The following is a 19,558-nucleotide window of genomic DNA, read 5'->3' as shown; positions in this document are numbered from 1 at the left end:
TTCCTCATCTGGGAGTCCGAGTGGAAGCGGGAGATCAGAGAGGTGTTACCTGACCTCTGGGCCAATGCAGATAGCTCTAGGGATGAGGATGGGGCTGTAATATCGCTAGACCACTTGTGCGGGGAGGAGGATTGGAAAATGGGGACCAAGCAGGCAGAAAAAATCCCCAGAGAGGCGCTGCAAGTCAGCACTAGGGCGGCAGAAAAGGCGTTTTTTAAGTTAAGACCCAGCGGTATGGTTATTAACTTCTTGTCCCTAAAGCAGGAACCCCTAGAACCTTTTGTCGCGTTCGTGGATCGCTTGCATCACGCGATGGAGGCTCAGGTCCCGGACGAGAGGCTGCGAGAGGGGATGCTTGCCACAGTTGCGAGGCAGAACGCTAACGACGCGTGCCGGCAAGCCATCCTCAGCCTGCCCCTGGATCCTGAGCCTACCCTTCAAAGTATGCTTCAGGTCTGCGTGCGAAAGGTGACGGTTCCTGCTGGGGACACTCCAAGGACTCCTAAACCACCTACTAAGAGTGTAGCCTTCGTTGAAGCCGTGACACCGCCAGCCACCCCTTCTCCAGATCGCCGCCCTACAGGAGCACCCCCGAGGGGACAACAGCACCATCAGGCCTGCAATCTATGTAGGCAGAAGGGACATTGGGCTTCCCAATGCCCGCTGAGGGACGAGTTTTTTAGGTTTAAACAGAAGCGACAAGAAAAGAGTGCCCCCAACTCGGGGGGAAAACAAAAAAACTGAGTCATCAGCGCGGTCCCTCCCTGCGCAACGACATAAATATGGTGGGCTCTATAACATCAGAGGAGGGGAGAGACGACTACCTGCAATGCCCACCTGAGGACATTTCACTGGACTTGACACACCGGACTATAGCTGACGAACCAACCTATATGAGGGAGGATGTGGATTTCATTCCCACCGCTTGGCTGGGTCGAGGCCCGAACCAGCCCAAGCCGGTACTTAACACCCCATCTGATTTCTCCCCATATAGGTTGGCCCTGACCGAGGCTCTACATCTAAGGGACAGCGACTGGCACTCCATCGCCGTCGATACAGAGGATCCGGGAACCTGGAAGAACCTCCACAGTAAGTATATCGTTCTTGGGGACACAAAATTCACGCCTCTCGAAGTCACCATTGCACCATCCCTGACATCCAGGAACACCAAGCAATTAGTGGTGTGGCTGCACTGCCCCCATCCTCCGGTCTTCCTTCCCAAGGGCCAAATCATCGCGCAGGCCATTCCAGCATCTGGGCCTCCGGCACACCCTGAGGATCTATGGAAGAAAACAGCGAAGAAGAGCTACCAGGTGTGCCAGGCCCAGGTCATAGGGAAGGAAAGACCAAAGCTCTCCTGCTATATGTGGAAGGATGGAGAGTACAAACACCTAAGCGGTCTCCTGGATACAGGGGCAGACGTGACAGTCATTCCTTCACGGGATTGGCCATCACGCTGGGAATTGCAAAACGTGGCAGGAAAAATTCAAGGCGTAGAGGGTTCTCAATTGGCTAAACAATCAAAAAACATCGTAAAATTTGAGGGGCCGAACGGGCAATCGGCCTATTTATGCCCGTTCATATTAGATTACACGGAACCCTTGTGGGGGAGAGACCTGATGGCCCAGTGGGGGGTCACAATTGACATCCCGACCCCTCAGGTTTTTCGGGCAGCGGTCACTGAGGAGCGTCCTACCCGGAAATTTAATTGGCTCACAGATACACCAGTGTGGGTAGAGCAGTGGCCGCTCAATAAACAGAAATTAAAAGCGCTTCGGGAGCTCGTGAAGGAGCAACTCGCCAAAAGGAATATCCAGGAAACAACATCCCCCTGGAATTCCCCCATCTTTGTCCTGAAAAAACCTGGCAAAGACGAGTGGCGCCTCCTCCATGACCTTCGTGCCATCAACAACATCATAGAAGACATGGGTCCTCTCCAGCCAGGGATGCCGTCCCCCACGATGTTACCAGAAAATTGGGAATTGTCTGTCATTGACATCAAAAATTGTTTTTTCCAAATTCCCCTACACCCTGATGACGCGCCACGGTTCGCCTTCTCGGTTCCTTCCATCAACCGAGAAGCCCCAATGGAGAGATACCACTGGAAAGTTCTTCCCCAAGGCATGAAAGTCAGCCCAACCATCTGCCAGTGGTACGTCTCTTCATTGCTGTCCCCTGTGCGTGCAGCCACCGAGGGCGTGATCATCCAGCATTACATGGATGATATCCTTATTTGTGCCCCCAACAGAGATCTACTTACACACGCGCTTGAACTGACAACCAGTGCGTTGGTTGCTGTAGGGTTCGAGCTGCGAGAGGACAAGATTCAAAAAATGCCACCTTGGAAGTACCTGGGTTTGGAGATAAACAAGCAGACCATTGTTCCGCAGAAATTGGCCATAAAAAATTCAATTAGGACTCTAGCCGACGTGCAGCAGCTGTGTGGGTCTTTAAATTGGGTGAGACCCTGGTTAGGTATTAACAACGAAGACCTAGCCCCTCTTTTCAATTTATTGAAAGGGGGGGAAGAGCCTAGTTCTCCCAGGGAACTCACTCCAGAGGCCAAAGCTGCTTTGCAGAAGGTTCAGGAGGCAATGTCTGCCAGGCAGGCCCACAGGTACGATCCGGGCCTGCCCTTCAGATTCATCATATTGGGCAGACTGCCACACCTCCACGGTGTCATCTTCCAATGGGCAGACACCCTAGGAAAGGGCAAGGATCAGGACAAAAGGGACCCACTCTCCATCATAGAGTGGGTAATCCTGAGTCATTCACGATCCAAAAGGTTGACACGGCCACAAGAGCTGGTGGCAGAGCTAATCCGCAAAGCGAGAACGCGGATTCGGGAGCTGGCGGGGTGTGACTTTGATCACATCCACATTCCTTTGAAATTGGAATCGGGCCAATTCACAAAGGCAATGTTGGAACACCTGCTGCAAGAGAATGAATCATTGCAGTTTGCACTGGACAGCTACACCGGAAAAATTTCTGTTTTGAGACCGGCCCACAAAATTTTCAATTCAGAAATCCAATTCACTCTGTCAACGAAACAAATTCAGAGCAAAAAACCCTTAAAGGCTCTAACAGTTTTTACGGACTGTAGTAGATAGGGACAGGCGAACGGAAGATTTCGGGATGTGACGGAAAGAAAGACCCCTTCCCCCTCTCACCCTGCAACATGTTATCCATTTACCCCAAAGAATGTAACCACACCTAACCCAGTAGTTTTCCACTCCTGACTAACCCTAGAGACCCTACCAACCCCCCCTGACGTAGCAGAGTCCCCCAAGACTATTTAAACCCATGAGATAAGATAATAAATGCTTTCGACCGTCCACCACACTGGTGCCTGCGTGTGTCGTTGGCCCGAGTGGCCCAGGGGAGACTGGGCTGCCGTGCTGTTCCTTGAAACCAGGTCGCCTTGCCTTCCCCTGAAGGCAACATAACTGGTGCCGAAACCCGGGAATAATTCGCTCGGGCAGCGGGTGTCGCCTGGACAAGAGCAGCGGCCAGACCGGTCAGACCGTGTTCTCGGCAAGGGAGACGTCCCAGGACCCGTAGTCGTCATGGACGCCACTGCCAGGGTCGTAAGTGAGGTTCATAAGCAATGGGGAATTGAGTGTAAGCTCAAAGACTTTTATCTTGCTATAGCAAGGCTGCTTGAGCTTGGGGCAATTGAACGCCCTGTGGATGTTTTGCATCCGGAGATATGGGAAAAATGCACAGCCGCGCTGGCCGAGGACACGAAATCCTCAGGCAGCGGCAAATGCCTTAAGGCGTGGGGAAAAGTAGAGAAAGCCCTGCGCAGAGCAATAGAAGAGCAGGAGACATGGAGCGCAGCGCGTACGTGTTTATTGGTTACACCCAAGCTAGGGGTAGGAGCGGCAACGCAAACTACCCCTGAGGACGATCCGCCCGGGAGCGGGGATCCGGGGGGGCCCGGCGCGTCGCCCCCCTCCCCGGGCCGGGGCCCGGGACCCCCCGCGGAAACCTCCCAAAAATCCGCGGCTTCCCCATCCGCCCCGCCACTGCCGGGCAGTGACCCGGTACCGGAGGTGCAGCAGCGCGCAGAGCTCTGTTGGCAGGGACTGGCGGGGGAAGCCAGAGCCGCGGGAGCCGCGGCTCGGGAGGAGATCTTGCCCACGCCGCCTCCATACGCCTTTGAAAATGGCGCCGGCAGCCAAGGGGAGGGGCGGGGCGCGGGCAGTCTCGGCGCGAAGAGCCCAGAGGCGCGGAGTTTCGCTAATGCGCGTGTGCGGGAGAAAGAGGAGGAGAGCGGCAGAGGGCTCGGAGCCAATCGGCAGCCGCGCCTGACGCTGCCACCATATAAGGGAGAAACCCACCCCTGCAGGAGGCAGGGCGAGCCCGGGGGGCGGCAGCGGCGCCACCCCCGGGGGGAGGAGCGGGGTCGGAGCCGCACAAAACGGCACCGAGCCCCGGAAGTGCGCTGGCACTCGACTTCCGACTCTGAGTCCAGCAGCAGCTCCGGCAGCTCGGAAGAGCTGCCAGGAGCTGGCTGGGACTCTAAGACGAAGAGAATAGAGCCAATGCAATTTAAAACAAAACCAAGTAAAGCTTTAAGCCGCACCGAAAAGCAGCCACAATACAAACCAGCCCAGTTTACCGACTGGGGAGAAATAAAAATAGCCTACGCTGAGCTGTCCCCAGCTGGCATGGCAGCCCGCCGCGGCGCCTCCACCCCAAGCACGCCCGAAAAGAGCCTGTTTGGGGCTGCGGGAGGAAGGGGCATCTGGCCAAGGAATGCAGGTACCGGACCCAGGGAAACGGAAGAGGGAGGGGGCGTGCGGGCTGCACCCAGCCTCCTCCCGCTGCAAATGCAAGGCAGCCCATCTATGCCAACCCCCAGTGGGACGGAGCGCCCTTATACCCCATACCCCCACGAAAAGCAGCCAGCTTCGTACCCTCACCAGCGAATTTCGCAACACAGCCTGCGGTACCTTCGTACCCACTACTGCCGCAAGCAGCGCCTGTGCCGCAGGGTCAGCAGGGGACGCCCCAGAACGGGACCCCTGGGTGGCCCTGGCCATGAAAATAGGGAAGGAGCCACCGAAGGTGTGGGGGACGTGCCGCCTTTATGGCAGTCAGGACCCCCATGTCATAGGGCTTCAGTTTTGAGCAGACACAGGAGCAGACTGCTCGATTTTTCCCCAAGCACTGTGGCCCCGACACTGGCAATGCAAAGAAGTCCCCCCAGTGAACGGAGTAGGAGGGCCGTCCCGAGCTTGGAAAAGCACCCAATTAGTAGCCATAACGCTTCATACAAAAAAGGGACCAGAACAAACAGTAGCAATCCACCCCTACATTTTGCAAAACTCTCCACCCCTGATAGGAAGGGACATCCTTGCTATGTTAGGAGTCAGGATTACAAATTTATAATAAGGGCCACTGCCGTACACCCACTGCTGCCAATCAAACTGACTTAGAAATCACCAGACCCCGTATGGGTCGAGCAGTGGCCCCTGTCAAAGCCTCGAATGGCAGCCTTGCTGGAACTGGTCGACCTCGAGCTGCAAAAGGGTCACATAGAACCCTCCACCAGCCCGTGGAACACCCCTGTGTTTATATACTAAAAGCTACCTTTCTAACCCTAAACGAAACCAAACCGAACCTGACTAACTCCTGTTGGCTTTGTTATGATGTTAAACCCCCTTTCTACGAAGGCATCGCTTTAGACACCCCCTTCAGTTACTCCACAGCCAGTGCCCCCCACCAGTGCAGATGGGACACTCCCCGCAGAGGAATCACCCTGAGTCAAATCACAGGACAAGGCAAATGTTTTAGTAATGCAACTTTAGCAAAGCAGAAAGGCAACTTCTGCACTAAAGTTGTTAAGCCCAACAGAAAGACCAATAAGTGGGTGGTCCCATCCGCATCTGGGATGTGGGTTTGCCAGCGATCCGGAGTGAGTCCTTGTGTGTTCCTTGCCAAATTTAATGACTCTATTGACTTCTGTGTCCAAGTTCTGATTGTTCCTAGGGTCCTGTACCACTCAGATGAAGAAGTGTACCACCTTTTCGAAGAACCTGACAGACTCCACAAAAGAGAAATAATCACAGGTATAACTATCGCAATGCTGCTCGGCCTGGGAGCAGCTAGCACAGCCACGAGTGTCTCAGCCATCGCAACCCAACAGCACGGACTCTCTCAGCTGCAAATGACCATCGATGAAGACCTGCAGAGGATCGAGAAATCCATCTCCTATCTAGAGAAATCAGTCTCTTCGCTTTCAGAAGTAGTTTTACAGAATAGGCGAGGACTGGACCTCTTATTCATGCAACAAGGAGGACTGTGTGCAGCTTTGAAAGAGGAATGCTGCTTTTATGCAGATCATACAGGAGTCATTAAAGACTCCATGGCAGAACTCCGAGATAGACTGGCTCAAAGAAAGAGAGACAAGGAAACCCAGCAGAGCTGGTTCGAATCCTGGTTCAATCAATCACCTTAGCTCACCACTTTAATTTCTGCCCTAGTAGGTCCACTGGCAATACTGCTTTTAGCTGTTACCATAAGACCATGCCTGCTGAACAAGCTAGTCTCGTTTGTTCAGGCCCGTCTAGAACGGGCAAACATTCTGTTTGTAGGCCAGCAACAAATGCTGTAAACCAAAAAGTGCGAACACAGTCAGCTGCAAAAGCCTTCAAAACTCACCTTGCGAAATTTACTCAAGTTTACCAAAAACCCTTTTTTCCTTACCAAGTTACAAGTTTGTACCTCACTCCAGTGCCTATATCTACGACTACCTCATGTTACTTATGAAAAGGAGGGGGGAGATGTAGTAGATAGGGACAGGCGAACGGAAGATTTCGGGATGTGACGGAAAGAAAGACCCCTTCCCCCTCTCACCCTGCAACATGTTATCCATTTACCCCAAAGAATGTAACCACACCTAACCCAGTAGTTTTCCACTCCTGACTAACCCTAGAGACCCTACCAACCCCCCCTGACGTAGCAGAGTCCCCCAAGACTATTTAAACCCATGAGATAAGATAATAAATGCTTTCGACCGTCCACCACACTGGTGCCTGCGTGTGTCGTTGGCCCGAGTGGCCCAGGGGAGACTGGGCTGCCGTGCTGTTCCTTGAAACCAGGTCGCCTTGCCTTCCCCTGAAGGCAACAACGGACGCGTCCGGAGGGTCCCACAAGTCAGTAGTAACTTGGAAAGATCCTCAAACTCAGCGGTGGGAGGCGGATGTTGTTGAGGTAGAAGGATCCCCTCAAGTAGCTGAGTTGGCTGCAGTCGTTAGAGCTTTTGAGCGGTTCTCTGAACCTTTTAATTTGGTAACCGATTCGGACTATGTAGCGGGTGTAGTGTCTAGAGCACAGGATGCAATCCTGCAAGGTGTCTCCAACGATGCCCTTAACAGGTTGCTCTCAAAGCTGATAAGGCTAGTCTCCCACCGAGAGCAACTGCTTTATGTGATGCATATCAGGTCACACACCGACCTGCCGGGGTTCTTGGCGGAGGGCAATCGGCGTGCCGATTCCCTCGCTGCCGCCCCCGCACAGCTGGCGCCACTCCCGGACAAGTTCCAGCAAGCAAAAATAAGCCACCAGCTTTACCACCAAAATGCGCCTGGTCTGGTCCGGCAGTTCCATCTAACCCGGGACCAGGCCAAGGCCATTGTGGCCACATGCCCGTCCTGTAAGTCGCTCCCTCTACCATCGGTGAGCGCAGGGGCTAATCCTAGGGGTCTAAAGTCCTGTGAGGTGTGGCAGATGGACGTTACTCATATCCCCTCCTTCGGGAGGATGAAGTACGTCCATGTCTCCGTGGACACCTTCTCTGGAGCAGTTTTCGCCTCTGCCCACACAGGGGAGAAGGCCAAGGATGTGGAGAAACACCTGATACAAGCCTTCTCCATGCTGGGCGTCCCAAAACAGATAAAAACAGACAATGCCCCCGGGTACACGTCCAAGGAATTCGCAGGCTTCCTGCAACAATGGGGAATAGAACATAAAACTGGCATCGCCTATTCCCCGACAGGTCAAGCCGTGGTAGAGAGGACTCATCAAAGCATCAAAAGGATGCTTAAACAACAACAGTTGTCAGCTGAAAATGAGTCCCCCCAGGTTCAGTTGGCGCGGGCCCTTTTTACCATCAATTTCTTAAACTGTTCCTTCGAGTGCCTCAACCCCCCCATCGCGAGGCACTTTAATTCCTACGAACAGAGCAAGGTCAGGGAAAAGCCGCCAGTTCTCATTAAAGACCCTGAGACCTGGCGGCAGGAAGGACCCTATGACTTGGTCACCTGGGGACGGGGGTACGCTTGCGTATCCACGCCCTCAGGCCTGAGATGGGTCCCTTCCAAATTCGTCAGACCATATGTCCCTAAGACCCAAAAGAGAAAACCGGACAGTCCTCAAGTTGGGTACGCCGCCCTCCGACGGCGGAAAAGGTCCCCCTCACCTGATCCCCCCTCTTCCCTCTCTGGCTCCTGGGATTCTCTGTTCCCCTTTGAGTTAGACCTCCCCTACCTCGATTATTAACTTATATTTCAGTTATTTTCCAGACACGCACTCCACCCTGAAACCACCCAGGATGCTGTCATCTATGAGCCTCATCCTTCTGGGCATCACCATCGCCCTAAGACCCCAGCATGCGTGGATCGTTCCTCAGCCTCCAGCAAAAGTTCCAGGGCTGAGGACGTCCGCACTCCATTGCTGCAGGATGGATGGGGTCGCTGTTTGAAGGATGAGGACTCTCTGGGTGGGTTCAATCAATTTTAAAAACAAGACTCCTGCTGCTGCTGGGACTCATTGTGTTTATCATAGGCTTCAGCGTGGTGAAGAGTTTAATTTTAAAAGCAATTAACTCCACCATCAGTGTCAACCACGCTGCACTGACAGCGCCTTACGAACTGGAACCATTAAATCAGGAAGGGTTCCAAGAAGAAGAACTTCCTAAAGAAGACAACATCTAGTTTCAAGATGAGCCCAGAGACTGTGCAGCCCCCGTTTAAAGACTCATTTTGCTCATTTCCCCTTTCTTTTTAAACAAAAAAAGGAGGAGATGTGGAGTTGCGTTATTTGTATGTTTTATTATCCCTATATTATGTATCGGTTTATTCCTTTGTACCCCCGTGTGCAACTTGGTTTGTCCCCAGTTTTCCCGCCTTGTCCTCCCTTCCCGCCTCTCCAGTGGCTGTCCATCACCCTGGAAGAGACGCAGTCCTCCCCTTTACCCCCCCCGGGTGCCTTGTCTATCACTCGGTGCCCCTTCCCATCCATCCAGAAGCTTCTACTTCAGGGCACCGGGTGATTGGGCGAGGACCTGGGGCTCCCCCCATATCCTTCCCCCATTGGACCACGTTGTATCACCCCATCCCGGAGCCACTCCCTATCCCTATCCCCATCAGTCGTCGGTTACCCCTCCCTTACAGTTTATAAGCCAGTGCAAGCACCTTGTGCTTGTTCCTGTTGGCTGGCACTATTCTAGGATATTTGGCCCCATTGGGCTACAATAAACTTGGACTTAGCCCCCAGCAGGATCCGCTCTTCATTTACCACCGCGAGGCTTGCTAGCGCTGCCCGGAACCCACAAAGGCACTCTCCAAACCCCAGCTGGGAGCGGCGGAGGGTGCCTCCATCGCCCGCCCTCGCCTCACAAGAGCTAGCCGGGGCTGAGGAAAAGGGAACTGGGGCGGGAGCGCGGCACCAGGGCCCGGGACAAGAGGCTTGGCCGCGAGTGGTGCGGGCATGAACAGGAATGGAGGGGGTAAAACCTGTGAAGGATCCCACTCCTTTTCTTTTCCTCTTTTTCCCTCATTCCCTTCCCTTTTCTTTCCCTTTGTCTTCTTTTTTTACTCATTTTCAGTCCCATTTTCCAAAATCTTATCCAGTCATTCCATGCCTTTGTTTCCCACTTTCTCTAAAACCTGAATACCACCTTTATTCAACTACACAAAAAGTCATTTTTCTCACACTATCATTTAGCACAATATCATTCAAAATCATCCACTTCCTTTCAAGGAAATAAAGTACAGCTCAAAATAAACAATCTGCATTGCATATACTTCCATTCATCTACATGTATTCACCTTTATCTCTCACTCTCACACACACTGACACCCTCAAGCCTGTTCATTCATACTTCTTGACTTTGCAATACTGTTATATATACTTTCATTTGCTCACGCTCACTCACTTTTATTTTTCACTCACTCTCACATACAACAATAAGGTACCTTTTACTTTCAAACAATTTATATTACATATCTACATATCTACAGTTATTCTGAGTGCTCTTGGAATGTAACCCTTTTCCATCAACCCAGCAGGTTTCATCCTGGATGTCCATTAATCCTGGATGTCCCCCCATTCTGCAAAATTTTAACACACCTATTACACTTTTAGGTGTTACTGGCCAGTTCCAGGGTTTTTGGATATCCCTCAATCTAGCTGTAACCCCAGATTCTCTTGGATATCTTTCAGTCCGACAACCCTGAGTGCTCTTAGGATGTTAATCCCTCAACCCAGCAACCCTGAGTGCTCTTAGGATATTATTCCCTCAACCCAGCAAATTTATGCCCCTCCAAGGAAGACCCTCTTTTTTTTTTTTTACCCTTTTATTTTTCCCCAATTAATTATGCCAAGAAAACCCTCTTTTTGTCTTTTAATTCCGGGAGACCCAGTCCCAGTTTCCCTGGGGGGTTTCTCTCACTCTTGTTTTCACTCGCTTCATCTCTTTACTGGCCATTTTTCTCGCGAAAAAGACGGAAACGCAGCATGGGAGACTCCACAATCACTTGGCAAGTCTGGGATAACCAGCTCACCTCTCATTCACACGCATTCATCCCCCCCTTATCCACCCCACCCCAACAAATACTTACCTATCCTTTGTCCTTGGGTCTTTGTTCTTCGTGTACACGCTAATCTTAGGGGCTAGTTATCACGGTTTTAGGGAATCCTTTCCCTTTTCTTTGTTTTATTGTCTCCTTTTGTCCCTGGATCAAAACCTGTGTCTGTCGGTAACACCAGGGGAACAGAGCGAAGCTGCCTAACCAGGGCAGGACGCGTCTCTTCACTCTGAGTCTCCTAAGGCACTGGCAGAGAGGTTTTAGTAAAAATCCTCTTCTACCATAATTGTGAAAAACACCAATCACTTGGTTTTTAAAATTTTTAAAAGTTTAATAATAATAAAATGGTTATAAAAATAATAATACAATTAGAGCAATAAAGTTTAGAGTTAGGACAATTACAAGACAATAAAAAGCAAAGAATTACGGATGTCCGGATGCTCTCGGACACTAAAGTTACGAAAAGCATCCCTTGTGAACAAAGGAATCACTCTTAAACCAATACACTTCTTGCATATTCATACATCCTTCATGGTGATGCATGCATTCTATTCTAAACAAGAAACTCTGTCTGTTGTATGTCAACTGTTTCCTTTAATCCCCTGGCGTCTTCTAGTCTGAGCAAGGCCTGAAGAAATTAGCTTCTTCTGATAAGAAGCCATAAATTCCTCTTCTTTGGAAGATGTAGGTGTTCCTCAAAGCGAGTATCTCATTCCTAAAAAGAAAACTCCCCCCACATACATAGTCTCTATTTTAACATTATGTTGTAACCTAAAACTATACTTAACACAATACGTAAGGGAATTAATACAGCATAACTTTCTAACATTACACATATAATATTCATTGTAACATTTGCAAAAAGACAGTCATAAATATGTATTTTTCACCATGATTAAACTGATAGTCCCCTGCCATTTGCCTTTTTGCACTTTTGGTATCCGTTAATGAACCATCACGACACCCCCCTTGTCCTAGCGGATCGTGACACTCCACATCTTGTAAAAGTTGTAAAGCCGATATGATTATTTCAGCGCTGGATGCATGTGGGCATCGCTCCCCCAAAGGTGTGCCTCTGAGAATTCCCGAACCTTTTTTATCCCCCTTACTTGTACATATGCTTAAGGTTTCACAATAGCTTCATGCATATTCATTTTACTGGTTTTGCATTACAAGTTGCAACTAGTTCTTATCTGTGGGAACTCAGAATGTCTCTCAGACATTTTTAGAGGTTCCAGGCCTTGGTCAGAGGCATTCTAGACCCTGGCAGACAGCTGAAAAACAGCTGTGATTTTGAGTTTGAGCCATGGAATGAATTGCCAACTTTGGAGGTGGAACAAGCAGTCACAAAAGGTTAGATAATATAGTATAAGTAATTACAAAGTAAAGGGGAAATTTTTTTAGTATTGTACAGGGGGGGTTTAACACATGTACAGGGGGGTTTTTACTTTGTACATGGGGGTCAGAAGTTCTAAGATGGAGGAAAGTGGGCTGATCCTGTTCTTCCTCCTTCTTTTTCCTTACCTCCATGTTCTTGGTGATGTTGGCACTCACAGATTGGTTTAGAGTAGTAAAACACTTGGCAACGTAGGTAGTAGGTATTGGGGAATAATTCTAAACATGTTATACATAATATATCTTATAAAAGATAGCAGCAGCCCTGGGCGGGGGGAGAGACGAAGAAGACAGCAGATAGAGAGGATGTCAGGGGGTGTGTGTGTCTCTGCCCAGGCCGCTGATCAAATAGCCGCAGTCCAAGAACATAATCTGTTAGATAACTAGCAATAAACTGCCTTGAGACCGAACAGCTAAAGCCTGCGGAGTTTTTCTTTGGAAGCACAGGTTGGAGGAGGAATTTCACCACCACATGAGACCCCAGAGCAAGGCCGGGGTTCTCACACTTATCAGTCCTTGTACAGAGAGAACTCTGGTCACCCTGTCCATCTCTTGCAGCTTCAGCTTTGGCTCTTGTCTTTGTTTCAAAGTTCAAGGGGCTCCCCGTTATCTTCCTTTTAGCTTGGAAGTTTGCATTATTTTTCCTTTGTTGAGGCAGTTTTGTGAGAACTGGCTTTTTGTGAGAACAGGCAGTCTTGAGCACAGCAGAGTTAACAGACTAAGCAAGTTAAAACAGGATGTTTCATCTATGCAAGTAAGCTACAGACTAAATAATTCAAAATGGCACATTTCACCTAAATCCAAAATGCATTTCTACCTTGTTAAATTTCCACTCTGTTACACCCTCATGACCTGAGACAGCTTTGTACATCTTTATTGTCTCCAACAGAGTATTCTCTGTGGTAACTAGCATGGAAACGTTTACTAAATGACCTTTTAAGAGGTTGTCATGGTTTGACACTGGCACAATGCCAGTGCCCCCATGAAAATGTGATCCCTACCTTGAATGCTGTGAAGTGGAATCTAGAATAGAGCAAAGCAGGCCCAAGCTTAATAACAGGAAAAAAACTTTATTAAACTACTACTACAAAAGAAAAGAGAAAACTAAAGAAGGGGAAAAAAAAACCACACAAAGATCCAAATGAAAACCTTGCAAAAAATTCCTCCTCCCACCACCCAACTCCAACAAACCACAGTGAGACACAATCTGGACCCCAATCAGGTTTCCACCCTCCAAACAACCGATACTCAGTCCATCGAGGGAACAGAGTCTCCCCTGTGCCACAGACCCCCCAAGAAACACAGCTCCACATCCTGTGTTTCCATGTCACACATGGCACCACCCAGAGAAAAAGTTTGCCATGGTGACCCTTCTCCTTTCCATGCACAGTGCTCTCACCACAATGCATGGATGGTCAGACTGCCTTTAGGATTTTTCCTTTCAAGGATGCCCTGCCAAGAGGGGAGAAAACAACAGTTCAGTTTTTCATTGTTTGGGACAACAGTCCCCCCCATTTTCCCCTGGGGCCGAGGGCTCAAGAACAGAGATCTTCTTCTCTTCTCTTTCCTTTCCAGGGCAAGGGGGCGCCACCACAAACCCCCTAACCTTTTCTCTGTTCACTCCACTTTTGTCTTTTTCCCAGCTGAAGCAGGTCTCTTGACTCACTGGCATCCTCCCAAAACACAGTCCCTCTTGAAGGAGAAGATTTGGTTCAGGTTGTGGCTAACATGGAAAAGTCCAGCCAAAAGCCACTCCTTGTCCCCCTCCCATCCAGAATTCCTCCTTCCAACATCCCATCCCAGGGTCCAAGGTGTCCCTCTTCCTCTCTTTCAAACCGAGGAGGGGAAAGGAAAATTCACAAAGCTTTCATTTCTCAAGGAAGGGTTAAAAGTCCGAACTCCCAGGATGGCTCGATGCCCAGACATCCAGCAACTCCCACACAACTGGGCAGCTTGCCGCTCCTCCCGCTCCTCCTTCCTCGCGGTGGAATTGCTGACAGGACAGGATCGCCACTGGCTCTTTCTCTCTCCCCCTCGGGAGAGAAACCGGGGGGGGGGGGAAATGGAGACATCCCAGATTTCTTCCACCCTTCCATTTGCAGGGGCCAGCCCAGTTCCAGTCCTTCCACCACCCTTGGGGCCTACCTTTCAGGCCATGGGGGCTTCCCCTCCCCCACCCAGCTTGTGGCTGGGCAGGGGAGGTTTGCACTGCACGCTGACCGGAACCAAAGAGAGCGAGTTCCCCTGAGAATTCTGCTTTCAACCCCTCTGTGTTCTCAGAGGCGTGTCTATTTTCAATTGGTCAATATCTAAATTGACCTCTTCCTTCCGGAAAAAATTCTCTTTCCATGTCAAACCACGACAGAGGTTATGCAAGAACTCCAGCCACTGCAAATATAACTTTAGACCAGCTTGCTGGGGAAGGAGCCTACATAGACCCACAAAGACAAGCAAGGGATCTTAAAAGACCAATTCTTCAGGATATTAAGGAAGCAGCAAGGACTGCCCTGCTTCAGGTGCCTGACAGGAATAAACCAGAATTAGACTTCACAGAAATAAACAAGGGATGGATGAGCCATACGTTACATTTTTGGAACATTTAAAATTGGCATTGGATAAGCAAATTCGCATAGATTGTGCCAGAGAAGAGTTATTAAAAGGGCTTGCAATTTATAATGTAAATCCAATCTGCAGAAAAATATTATGTGCATTGCCACAAGACCCCGAGCCCACTTTAACACAGATAGTGGACGCTTGCAATCACCTGGGTACCCCTTAACATTCAGCAGCAATGCAGGCAGAGGTGCTAGCTAATGCCATCACAATTGCACAGGAAAAAACCCTAAAGAAGCAGGAAAAAGCTATAGAAATTCAAAGACAAACCCTAGCAGAGGCTTTAACAGCATTTAAAGGGGCAATTGAAAACCAACAGATTCCAAAGGATACATGCTATTCCTGCAGTCAAAGAGGGCATTTTAAGAGGGAATGTCCAAAACTATGAAGGAGGCCACCTCCAAAAAACAGGGGATACAGAAGTCCCTGTAAAAATACTAACAGTTTTTTCCTAGCACAGGATTGTCCACACCATCTTCTGGGAAACTTTCAGCTGAGCACAGTTCAGTGGCGTGTGAGGACAAAAGAACCACTGTACCACAGGCCAGAAACCACCACAGGCCATGAACAACAAAACTGTAGCAGATCTTTGCAGGACTACTGTCTTCTCCATCCCATCAATAAATCAGCAGGCCCCTTTAAAAAAATACCATTGGCTCGTACTTCCTCAAGGTATATTATCTGAGTATATTCCAGTGGTATGTAGCAAAAGTACTTTCCTCAGTTCATGTACAGTACCCAAATTCCCTCATCTTGTATTATATGGAAGATATTTTAGTAGCAGCAAAGGACCAAGCATCAATGCAGGAGACAACAGATCAGGTCATCTCAGCAGTGGAGAAAGCAGAACTCACAATAGCGAAGGAAAAAATACAAACACTTCCTCCCTGGAAATATTTAGGATACAAAATCACAGAACAAACTGTAACTCCACAACCACTCCAACTAAAGAGAAATCCAAAAACACTGAATGAAGTACAGCAGCTGGTAGGGACTCTGAACTGTCTTCGTCCACTGCTAGGCATTTCAAACCAGGACTTAGCCCCTCTGTCTGATATATAGAAGGGAGACACAGCTTTAAACTCACCACGAGAATTCAACAAAGAAGCCCAAAATGCTTTATCTAAAGTGATGCAAGACATCCAATCATGCCAGGCTCATCAATATAATCTTAACTTGTCCTTTTTGTTTTCAGTTTTAGGGGAGACCCCACAGCTTCACGGTCTAATATTCCAGGGGGATCTAGAGAATAAGGACCATCTGATCTTAGAATGGGTTTTCCTATCTCATCAGCTGGGTAAAACTATACCAACTTTCCCTGAAATTATATCACAATTGATTATAAAGGATAGATCCCGAATGTTTTCCCTTTCAGGAAAGGATTTTGCAGAACTCTTTCTGCCTGTCACATCCATCTATTTGGAATGGTTAATTCAAAATTCAGAGGTTATGCAATTTGCCCTAGAAAATTTTACAGGGAAAATATCAGTCAGTTATCCCAAACATGAGCTACTAACTTCATTTCTAAAATTAATTCATAAACCCTTAAGACGTCATGCACCCCTAGATGCAATCAAATATTTTTTACAGATGGTTCAGGGAAGTAAAAAAATCTGATTGCTTGGCAAAATCCAGAAAAAAAAAAAACAAAAACGGGAATCAGATATTGAAGAAGTAGATGGTTCTTCACAAATAATATAGTTAATGGCAGTCATGTGGGTATTTTCAAAATTCACTTTTCCTTTTAATTTAGTGATGAATTCATTCCATGTTGCAGGTGTAGTGGAGAGAGCAGAAGGGTCTCTGCTAAAAGAGGTTTCCAATGACCAGCTACACAGTTTGCTCAAGAAATTAATCTTCCTTCTTTCTATTCAACAGTAACTGTCCCTGTCGAGGCAGGACAGGAATGAATAGACTCTGACTCAGAAGGCTGCTGAGAGTAAAACTCCGATTTATTTAAAATACACTGCTCTTTTATATAGAGTTTTGTGAGGACCAACTTCATTGGTTCTGAAGTGAAAACAACTTAGGGCATTGGTGCAAAGTGCTTGATGCACAGTGATAGAACTTAACTATAAACAATGTGAAAAACAAGAGAGATAAATAATTATTTATATTTTTCCCTAGTTCTTTCCCAGGCTTCTGCCTGGATAGAAACTCTCGTTTCTCTCTTTGACTGAATCTGAGTCCCACAAGGAACCTTACTTCGTAATACACATTCGTTCACATTCTGTGCTTCCAGGTTTCCTAGCAGAAGGCAATGTTATGGCTGATCTTTTAGCTGTGTCAATACAGAATACACTTCCCAATGTTATCAAACAAGCCAGAATGAGCCATGCTTTCTATCATCACAATGCACCTGCCTTAGTAAGAATGTTTAACATCTCTCAGAATCAAGCTAAAGGGGTTGTCCAATCATGTCCAGATTGTCAAAAATTAACCATACCAGCAATAGCAACAGGGGTTAACTCTCAAGGCTTAAATAGCCTGTAGATATGGCAAACTGACATAACTCAATGTTATAAATGAATGCTCTGATTTTATAATTAAAGAATTTTATTAAGTGATCAAAGTATACATTTGGGAAAAAAAAAAAAAGCCACAAGCAATTCGACTCTGAGCCAGGCGATCAGTGTTGGGGAGACTTAGGACTTGGCCTTTATCACACCAAAGTCCCTGTGGGTCTCCGAGTGTCAGTTCTAAGGGGTCCATTTTATACAGTCTCTCAGGCTTTGGAAGGGGGTCTTCTTTAGCATATTATGCCTTCCCGGAACCGGTGGAAAATTGCTGGAATCCTGCCAGGTGAAAATTTCCAGGATAAGCTTCTGATGATGCCTATCAGAATGCCTCCTACTGGGGTCTAGTCAGGCGAGAAAAATCCCTTGGAATATAAATTTCTGGAGACAGTGTATTCTTGCTGTTTGAATTTTTATCACTTAATCTGTTGCTGATGCTGATGCCTATCAAAATGTCTCCAGCTGGAGTCTTGTCAGATGAAAAATCCTTTGGAATATACATCTCTGGCAACAGTGTCTCCCTGGTGTTTTGAATTTCTGTCACTTAGTTTGCTTCTTGCTCGACGCTGGTTTTAGTACACAAAATGCTGTAGTTTTTAATTTCATTTAGCACTAATTATTTTATAAAATATATTGCGTATTACAGTACCTTGCAATTGGACAAAAAAGTCCACATTGCAGGCCTTGAGAGATCAGTTATTGGGTTAAAAGGGAAGATAATATAGGTGCTATTTCTTATTTGGGTAGTTTAGTTTTAGTCCAGCCTTAAAAACCTTGAAACTGTACATCTGGGGCCATTTTTGTGCTGTTTTTCCTGCACACAGAGTCTGGTGCAGATGGCGTGCTGACGTCTTGATAAGATAACAATAAACAGAAGCTGAAGACTGAAAAAGCCCAATGCATCTCTCATTCCTGACACAGAACTTCTCCAGGAGGGCTTCCTCTATCAGGGGACCCCCCAGGGATAAGCCCAATGTGGCACCAGCAAAGCCATAGGGAAAAAAGGTTGGGGTGAAAGTACACCCCCTCTCTAAGTCTTAGGTAGTGGAATGTCTTTCAATCAATCATATAACAGCACAATATAAATGCATTTCAATGGACACTGGAGCACATTGGATATGTCTGCTTATCCTTAAGTCAACAAACATCACAAGGACCTACCTTATGGAAATCTAGGGTAACTTGTAACCTATGAGCATTATGCCTGTGACATGTTTGCCTGAGTTCTCTCCTAACAGATCCTGGACGTGAATGCTACAGCTCCAGAGCAAATTAAACTCATGTTGTCTTCTGTCACCCTGTTTGCAAAGGGCCCTTGCAGATGGTTGACAGAGAACAGATCACAAATTTTATGAAGACAGAAAGTGTAAGATGTTGCCACATATCACAGTACAAGTTGGCTTGTGCTGTGTGAACTAACCAGCCCCTGGGTTGACTGACAGGGGCCTTGCCCAATTACATCTCTCCTAAGGCTGCAGGCATTTTATTAGCCAAAATCTGAAGGTGCGTAGAGATCAGACCAATGGAATTATTGAGACTGGGTTTTTTTAAGGCCCTTTATAAGGAAGGGCTTGAGAATAAATGCTCTCTGTTTGCCACATGAACATCGGGGTGAGTGGTCTCTGTCTCCAACCCACTTCCCCCCACCAAGATACTTCTTCATCAAATCTCACTATTCTTAAATTGTTTACATATTTTCTTCACTGATTCTCATAGGATAAATCTAATGTTTATGCAGCTGCTAGTTGTTTTTCACCCAGAAATAGATTGTTATCTTAACTAACTATTCATAACCAAGATTGTTTTCACATGGGCACTTGCAAAGTGAAATAAACAGGGCTAATGACTTTATTAATGTTCCGCTCCTTATTAAAAAGATCAGCTGGGCAGGGGGCTCCACATGGAGCTCGCCCCCACTGTTGTAGCTTTTCCAGGTAGCCGAAGGGGGAGGAGGCATGCAGAGTCTGTTGCTGAAGTCCCAGCAGCAGCTGTCCCCTCTCCTTTCCTCGTGGTAACACCGGGAAATTCTTGCCTCTTTGTTCCTGCTTTCCACAGCCCACTCTAGTCTAGTTTACTGTAGGTTATGGTGACAGGTCAAATGTCGATCGGGGGATGTGTTTTCCTCTTCCTCAGCCAGTGTATCGTACCTGTCCAGCCCCCTCTACTGTGTTTAGTTCTTCATTTAAGAGTGTTCATATCCCCCGAAACATGCTCCCA

The 19,558-nt window shown here is 47.9% G+C and overlaps 1 long non-coding RNA gene and 1 pseudogene across 1 annotated transcript in view; one reads left to right on the top strand and one right to left on the bottom strand.

The window, feature by feature from the left end:
* Positions 1 to 8,942, top strand: part of LOC146763209 (uncharacterized) — a 42,374-nt pseudogene extending 33,432 nt beyond the window's left edge.
* The window catches only part of LOC146763208 (uncharacterized), a 662,135-nt gene extending 647,646 nt beyond the window's left edge, over positions 1 to 14,489 (bottom strand). The window contains exon 1 of the long non-coding RNA XR_014952628.1: positions 14,358 to 14,489. This is a non-coding gene — a long non-coding RNA (uncharacterized LOC146763208). The remainder of the gene's footprint in view (positions 1 to 14,357) is intronic.
* Between the last annotated feature and the right edge of the window lie 5,069 nt (positions 14,490 to 19,558).

This window comes from Lonchura striata, chromosome W (genome assembly GCF_050655825.1).
Source record: "Lonchura striata isolate lonStrDom1 chromosome W, ASM5065582v1, whole genome shotgun sequence".
NCBI lineage: Eukaryota > Metazoa > Chordata > Aves > Passeriformes > Estrildidae > Lonchura > Lonchura striata.
The sequence above is the reverse complement of the archived record's forward strand: the minus strand, read 5'-3'. Positions and strand labels throughout refer to the sequence as shown.